The sequence below is a fragment of the Procambarus clarkii genome, chromosome 12, assembly GCF_040958095.1.
Source record: "Procambarus clarkii isolate CNS0578487 chromosome 12, FALCON_Pclarkii_2.0, whole genome shotgun sequence".
Lineage (NCBI taxonomy): Eukaryota > Metazoa > Arthropoda > Malacostraca > Decapoda > Cambaridae > Procambarus > Procambarus clarkii.
This window is the reverse complement of record NC_091161.1, coordinates 17,767,677-17,776,340: the sequence shown is the minus strand read 5'-3', so window position 1 is coordinate 17,776,340 and position 8,664 is coordinate 17,767,677. Positions and strand designations below refer to the sequence as shown.

At 46.6% G+C, this 8,664-nt stretch overlaps 1 long non-coding RNA gene across 1 annotated transcript; it reads right to left on the bottom strand.

The window, feature by feature from the left end:
* Positions 1-1,249: 1,249 nt before the first annotated feature.
* LOC138363876 (uncharacterized) lies at positions 1,250-4,830 on the bottom strand. Its single transcript, XR_011228217.1, has 2 exons — positions 4,743-4,830; positions 1,250-3,071 (listed from the first exon to the last, which is right to left on the bottom strand). It is a non-coding gene; the product is annotated as an uncharacterized lncRNA (long non-coding RNA).
* Between the last annotated feature and the right edge of the window lie 3,834 nt (positions 4,831-8,664).

The following is an 8,664-nucleotide window of genomic DNA, read 5'->3' as shown; positions in this document are numbered from 1 at the left end:
GCTATCGCCGATCTTGTCGGGGCCTCCTAGGGGTGCGTCGTGAGTATACGCCCCACAAACGCCACCTTAAGAAACCGACAGTCCGTCGAGATCGGGTTCAGTGACGAAGTGGGGATTGACAATAAAAGGTTCCCCTCGCTCTCGACGTCGGGTACTGCAGTTCTACGGGTGCAAGAGTATGCCTCCTCAAGCACCCGGGCGTCAAAGTAGAAGAAGTCCAAGGGAAGAACCAGAACGAGCAAAAGGTCGGCAGGAAACGGCAAGCAGATAGGAGAAGAGGGGGGAGAAAAACGAAACAGAAGGAAAAGGAAAAGATGCCCAGCAGAATTGGAGAGGACGGCAGCAGGAGCACAAGGCTAGAAAAGGACAGAGGACTGTCCCAAGGAGCATCACACTCCGGCAGCCGCCCACTAAGCCCCCAGACGGCGACAACGAGCTGAGCGGGGAGGGGGAACATATTTAGAAACGAATTCGAATAATTGTATGGAAGTTAACGAGCGACCTCGAAAACCGGTAGTGTATTTATGTGACATCAGCTTCATTGCCATTTCTTGTGTAAGGTGTTCGTCATTGTTGTAAAACTTACGTATTTTACTTGTTAGTTTGTTTACGAATTTGTCTGCATGGGGTATTACATCTTTCAACTTCTCTATGCATCCTAATTCTTCATCACTAATGAAGTCCGGAATGTCAACAGTCATGTCATGGAGTGAGCGTTTGTCTTTCAAATATTGGTCCTCGACGAAGTTGAGCCGCTGGATGGAGTCGCCTTTCTCTGAGCTCTGGTGGTATCTCAAAAGTCATCTCACGACTTAAATGTGTGTGTTTAGCTGACGAACGTTTTTCTTTAAGCATGATGAGCATCTGCATGGGGTCTGCGTCCTTCACGACCTCTGGTGGTTCATTTATTAAGTTGGACAGCGCGGGCAGAATTTTTTTTAGCTCTCAAATGTTCCGAAAACAGACTTTGAAGTTCTAAAGGCAGACTTGAATTTCGTTTCATTATTCAGTGCTCTTTCTTTGAAGGTTTCTTTGTGAAATGGAATTTGATTATTCCCATTTTCTTCCTGATCTAGAGGCTCATATTTTCCCTATATGTAACGTATAACTGCAGTCTCCATCAAAAAAGAAATGCAGCATAATCTCAAGTGATGAACACTAACGCCATGATTAACTGATGATTTACCGATGTCCATTATTAACTGCACTGTAGATGAAAGCGTCGTCGATGAACACTGGTCGGTAGATCTTATGGTGACCAAATGGTTCTTTTTTCAGATTTAGCTTGTACTTGTAGGCCCCTCCTAACCCCTCTGCATACTCCGCCTCCACGCGGGTCGCACACCAAACCTGTGTCAGGTTAGGTTAAGGTCTAAGTTTCATTTCTTTGAACTGTACCCTGGGGCTGGTCCTCTCCCCCAGTTCGGTTGAGATGATCTACCTGCACAGCTGCTCTAACAACGTGGTCCTTTATAGACTTACTTCGCCTCCAGGCGATCATAGAAGGGTTTTGTGGGAATTTTACCCAGGAAGGATGTTCACTGTACGTTTCCCTCATCCATGTCCATACTTCCTGGAGTTTTATCTTAAGCTGTGCTGCAAGGCCAGGGAAAAGGGGTGGGAGGCTACATCTCTTGTCTTCCACTTGTGTTCTAGGTCTGAGTAGCTCTGCCCTTGTTTTTTCTCCGAGTTTCTCCTGGGCCGCATGTATTATTGTCTCTGGGTAGTCTCTGTTCCTGAACATATCCCATAGGTCATCAAGCTGGGGATATAGCGTCTCTTTGCTGTTAATTAATCTGCTTGAGTGAGTCCAAGTGAGTAAGGTAGCGATTTCTTCAAGGCTAGTGGTTGGCTCGAGTCTAATTCCAGATACGTGTGAAGGCTAGCCGGTTTATAGTATGCCTTCGTATGCAGATCCCTGGTTAGTTGGTCTATATACACTGTTGTATCTAGGAAATTTATCGTGGAGTCAGTGTGTTCGAGGGTAAACTTAAGGTTCTCATAAACTGTATTTGACCATGAAAAGAAACCTAGGCACGGGAACCGTCCTCCATTATTCCGAAGCTGTCGTCTATGTAACAAATATACCGCCGGTCCGTCCTTCCTGTGGGATAGTTTCCTCTCAAACACTACATGCACAAATATTTCAGCGATTGCCACACTACTGGATGCTCTTATCGCTGTACCCTTGTTTTGCCGGTATGCTCATCCTTTAAATTGCAAAAGGGTGTCTCATCACATGGAGGATGGCCTCCTACAGAGTTTTTCGAGGGGTCCTCCATACTCCTGCGTCTCTAAGTTTCTCTGATTCTTGCTTTGTCATCTGTAACAAAAAAAAAAAAAAAAAGTTGCTACCACATTTGCAGCTTCTCTGTGGTATGCTCGGGTAGAGCGATACCACATCCATGGAAATAAGGCGGGCCCCTCTTGAGACAGGGCCTCTAATTTCTGCAATTTTCTTGAGGAAATCCGTCATATCTTTGATTCTTTCTGGTAGTAGACGTAGTAAGGGGTTCAGGAGGGCGGTGCAGATCCAGTCTACTGGCCTCGTTGGGGCCTGGCAGCTGCTCAGAACCCGTCTCCCTTGCCACGTTCCTGTTTCTTCTAGTGCTTTATGGATCTTTGGTAAAAGGTAGAGGTGGGGAATGATGGATTCAAAGGCTAGGAAGAAATCTCTCGCCCCTGCCTGCACGAGTCCTCCTTTCCCGTCCCCAGTCTTGTTCTCGAACAGCTTCAGGACTATCCTTTTACTCCTCGTTTGGGCGTTTCTAAGTGCCGCATCCTGGTTGTGCATCTGTTTGTAGGCTGCAGTGTCTGCCAGGTGCCTCTTCATCTCGTTCCTGTAGTTGTCCTTCCTCCAGGCGACGACAGCACCTCCCTTATCCGCCGGCTTTATCACAATATCCGTGCGTCCTTTCAGCGTTGATAGGGCGTCCCTCTCCTCCCTTGTGAGATTGCAGTTGCGTCGTCGTTCCGCACCGCGCTTGAGGTCTACCTTCATTTGCTAGATTACCAGTTTAAGGCCTAGGTTGTAGTTTGGGCACTGGACTGGTTTGTCGAGATGGAGGTACCTAAAAGAGAGCGAGAGTTTAGTTTTTAATTGCTCCCTGTGACTTACCTTGCTCCGGCCGGAGGTTGCTCCAAACTTGGTTGATACTAGTTTCCAAGTTGTTGCAAAATATCGATAAATGGATCTGAGGAGGGGGGGGTGTAACGAGTCACTTACGAGCCTGGCCCGAGAACGGTATGCCGGAAACGAGCATTTGGCTTTTAAGAGGACAGGCTGCATTACTAATTTCAAGTCGTCAATGAAGTGGCAGAGTTCACCCAGACATGAAATTTACCATCTAGACCCGCATGGAGGAGCTTCCCTTACTAAGTACTTATGTATATATATTGTATACATGTATAGACTGAGAAAGACTCCTATAAAGGTTTATTACAAGGACTCAAGCCTTCACTTTTATATGCATCCTACCACCCGGTTTCTCTGAAGTGACCCATCTTTCTCCGAGAATCTGAGTCAAAGGTATATTTAGTGACCAGAATAATCTGGGGAAAGCCTTGTAGGAGCTCTGGGGCGTCCTTAAAGTAAGAGGCTGCCCAGAATATACCATAGGAGAAGCTGCCAAGAAACTGGCTCCTCTCCAGCAACAAAATATTGTTCGGGAACAAACATCCAGTCAATAGAGGATGGTTCTAAGTTATATATTCCTACAGCTTCAGGAAGCATCCGAAAGGAAGTTAACAAGCTCTAGTCTTAGATGAAGGAAACGATCGGCGAACTTCCGACCTAGAACTTGCTTCCTTCGGAGCCTTCTTTGTTAGCTTGGAGAAAAAATGGAAGTAATTAGTGTCCTGCTCTTAAGGCCGTTATCTGTGGTCATGGAAGCTCCGCCAATTATATAATATTTTCTTCCCCAATCAAAAGATACTTTGCAGTTACAAATCAGTAACACAACGTTACCCCGTTCCGGAGACCCAGAAACGTTCACCTTAACACTTCACAGGTCCTGCCGCCTGATCACAATATTTGTCGATTTGCAGAATTGCTACAGCATTCAAGGGCTACCAATACCTTGTGCACGATGCAGATGATGGCAACGTAGCTGCAAGTGCTCAGCCTCCCGAAACTGTCCGACGGTATATTCAGCTTGCTAGGTTTAGCCCCGGTACTTTCCCCTCACGTTAAAACTTTCTTCTTGCCAGTCTCCCCTAATCCCAGCAGATGTATCACCCTCTTGGGTATTTTCATATATATATATATTATTATTTATTATTATTATTATTATTATTATTATTATAATAAAAAAAAAAAAAAAAATATATATATATATATATATATATATATATATATATATATATATATATATATATATATATATATATATATATATGATTGGACTGGTGGGATAGAAGACAGACTAACAAATATGGACGGAGAGGAGGGGATTGAAATGTAACCGAAATTGTTAGCTTAACATTAACTATATAATAAACCACAACTAAATGTTAAAATTAAGGGCCTGAAGAATGGTTTATCACTCTGAAGTGGTTAACGCATAGAGTACTTTAGACTATAACTATTAGAGGATCACTGCTTCAAGGCATAGTGTGTAAACTATTAAAATTATTAAACGTAGTTCCTTCACCTATTGTACTTGGGTGGGAATATGTATACTACATAATGACCAACTGCGATTCGAGAGAAGTTTTTCCAAGTAACTTTAATCCCTCCATACCTGCAGTAGCGTTGTAAGCGACCAATTTCTTGGGGTCTGGTTGACCATACCTGCAGTGCCGTTGTACTGATGCACCCTCGTACATACCTGAAATGTCACATTAAATATATAAAAATACTAAATTGGACATCTTGTAAAGGTTGAGAAACATCCCGCAAGACAATCACTTGGGTCAGATTTCATCTAAAAAGCTGACTTACCACCGAATGGTAAAACGCAATCTCAGACTTTAATCATCCACAGCCCGTTCTCAACACAACGTCCAAGTGATCGTCAACCCGGCAACCAAGTAAGTAATTATCAAAAGAAGTCACCAAACCGGGAAGGCTATGTAGCACCATAAAATGTGCGGGATAATCAGAGGGCGCTAAATATCACCAAGGGTGCCAATACGAGAACAGAAACACACAAGGCGAACGATATCAAAAGAATCAGAGTCACCAAGAATAATATCGAGAGACAAGCGACCTCGGGGGACAGTCGGAAAAAAAGAGACACGCTCGTCCCGAAAATCAGGACATTCAACAAGGATATGCACGACCATAAGAGGGACAATGCAATTAGGACAATAAGGAGCAGGGCGGCGCTCTAAGTGACCATGAGTGAAACGAGTTTGGCCAATATGCAATATCGCCAGGGCCGTTTCCCATCGCCGGTTAAGGAGGTAGGACGGTTAAGAGTACAACTTAAGAGAACGTAGTTACCAGTAACAGACGACCAACAAGCATGCCAACGGGTAAGGATGGGGGAATGGATAACCGGGTAAAAACGTCTGAATAAGGAATTGCTTTACGAGAGATGGGACAAGAACGGACAGCTTTCCTGGCAGCAGCATCCGCACGCTTATTTAAATTGACACCAATATGACTGGGACCTCAACAAAACTCAGCCAACTTAAATTTACTGTGAACAAGAAACAGCCAATGTTCGATCTCGACAACCATTGGATGAACCAGATTAAAGGGCCCGAGAGCCATGAGGGCACTACATGAGCCCGCACTGACAGGCAGCGGGGAGAGTTAATAGACGGAGGAGAAGGACGGGAAGGAGGATCGGAGGGAGACGAGGAAGAAGACAGGAGACATGACAGACCAGGTAGAAAGAAGGGAAACCCCAGACAGAGGACCAGGAGGGGGATCCTTCGGTACAGAACTCAAAGAAACAGAGGAGGGGGCAGTGGGCGTATCAGGGTCCAAGGCACGGAAACGGCCGAGTCTGAGGAAGGTGGGAAGGACGAGGAGAGGAATAGTGCAACACGCGAGCATAAGGCGGGAGCCGGCAAACATGGCGCCTCACATGAAAAGATAAATGCTCCCGGTGCTTCAAGTTGAGGACACCTACCTCAAACTTGTAATGGATACACGCACGGGAGAAGGTAGGATGGGCCTCACAGCAGTTTACGCTGCGAGCCTGGGGAGAAGTGCACTCCGACTTATGATTGACTTATGATTGACTTTCGCCCCAACACAAAGGACAGAGAGAGCGCCCCAGAGCAGTGGAAGGCACCATGTGTAAACCCCCAGCACTTGTTACAGAGCCTAGGAGAAGGAATATACTCCTGGACAGAGCACCTGGCACCAGCAAGAATGACAGAAGGTGGAAGGGTCCTACCATCAAAGGTAATCTTCACAACCCGAAGGGGTTGACGGCGACGACCACGAGGGGACGAGTAAACGTGTCAACCTGGAGGACAGAATGGCCCTGGGCATCGAGGATATGCCGAATATCATCGTGGCAGTCCTGCAGATTAAAAAAACACCGGTAGCAACATGGGGCAGTAGAAGAATAGTGCCAACACTGGCTTTCAACCGAGCGTTCTTCGAGACCCGAACAGGGGTCACGCCAAGGCAGGATAGGGCAGCCAAGTGGGAAGCTGCATCCCGAGAAGGAGCAGCAAAGACACGTGTACCGAGACGAGTGGAGTTGAAGGTAAGAGGCATCCACAGAATCAACAAGTTGCTGTGGGAGGGAGAAGTCGTCAGGAGGCGTAGAATCAAGAGGGAGGAGATCAAGGAATTTGGCTCATGAAGCGTGACCAAACAAGGCCTGATACGCATCAGTACGGAAAGGGATTGAGCGAGTGCGGCCGTGGCGCAGACGGCGTTGAGAACCCCCAGAGAGAGGGGTGAAAAGACGCAGTAGTCACAACGAGAGACTTAGCTGCGCAGGGACGAAGTGGTCACCACTGGGGGCTTGAGGCTAGACACAACCACAGAGGAGGGAGGGGAGCCGAGGGAAGCAGTCAGGAGGGTCAAAGGAGGAGCAAGGTCGGGGTCCAACACAGTGGGGGTTACAGAGCTCTGTCTTCCAATACAGTCCGACTCGGGGGCTTGGTCGCCCACCTCACGAGCCTGAAAGAGTACAAGAGAAACATTCAACGACAAATACGAAGAGAATTTCATCCACGAATGTGCACCATACCCACCATGGAGCCACAATTAGAGGCAGGACACCCAACTAGAAGTTATCGCCGATCATGCCAGGGTATGACTGTCGGTCGTGAGTATACTCGTTGTCGGTCGTGAGTATACGCCCGACAAACGCCACCTTAAGAACCGTCAGTTCGTCGAGACCGGGTTCAGTGACAAAAAGGGGATTGACAATAAAAGGTTCCCCTCGCTCGAGACGTTGGGTACTACAGTTCTATGGGTGTAAGTATGCCTCCTCAAGCTCCCGGACGTCAAAATAGAAGAAGTCCAAAGGAATAACCAAAATAAGCAAAAGGTCGGCAGGAAACCACAAGCAGATAAGAGAAGAGGGGGGAGAAAAACGAAGCAGAAGGAAAAGGAAAAATCATTCAGCACAATTAGAGAGGACAGCAGCAGGAGCACAAGGCCACAGAAGGACATAGGACTGTCCCAAGGAGCATCACACTTTGGCAGCCGCCCACCAAGCCCCCCTCACGGCAACAACGAGCGAAACAGGGAGGGGGGGCCCGGCAACCAAACATGATCTATCTTGAGGTTATCGGGAGATGATTTCGGGGCTTTAGTGTCCCCGCTTCCCGGTCCTCGACCAGGCCTCCACCCCCAGGGAGCAGCCCGTAACAGCTGACTAACACCCAGGTACCTATTTTACTGCTAGGTAACAGGGACAAAGGGTGAAAGAAACTCTGCCCATTGTTTCTCACCGGCGCCTGGGATCGAACCCAGGACCACAGGATCACAAGTCCAGCGTGCTGTCCGCTCGGCCGACCGGCTCCCATTATGATCGTGAAGACTGAGTACCCAAATGAGCCACACACACACACACATTAGAAAGAACTTTTTTAGCATCAGAGTAGTTAGTAAATGGAATGCACTAGGAAGTGATGTGGTGGAGGCTGACTCCATACACAGTTTCAAATGTAGATATGACACGAGCCCAGTAGGCTCAGGAATCTGTACATCAGTTGATTGGCGGTTGTGAGGCGGGACCAAAGAGCCAGAGCTCAACCCCTGCAAACACAACTAGGTGAGTACATTTAACTTGTCCTCAGTCTATGCTTGTTCTTGCACTGACCCACAACAGTTTACATTTTAACACTGTACTTAAGAGTTTTTGATTTGTGACCTATTATATATTATTTATTAGGGGAGGGAGACATTATGTAATACACTCACGTGCTATTGTTTCCTTCAACAACTATCAGACCTATACACAATTTAAATATACATTAATATTTACTTATATTGGACAATATAGTACTTGGTTATACAGGACGTTAATGTTAATTAAGGCGTTTCTGGGGTTGGCGGCAGCGTGGACGACACTGACTCAGGATGGTTAGTTTCATTCACATAGGATGGTCCGGGGGGGGGGGGGTATGTGACGCTTGCTAGATTAAAAGTCTTTGGCCCATATTTCAAGGATTGAAATCCGATAGTTCACAAGAAACATAACTGCTTGAATTTAACTATAATTTTTTAAACTTTTTTCACCT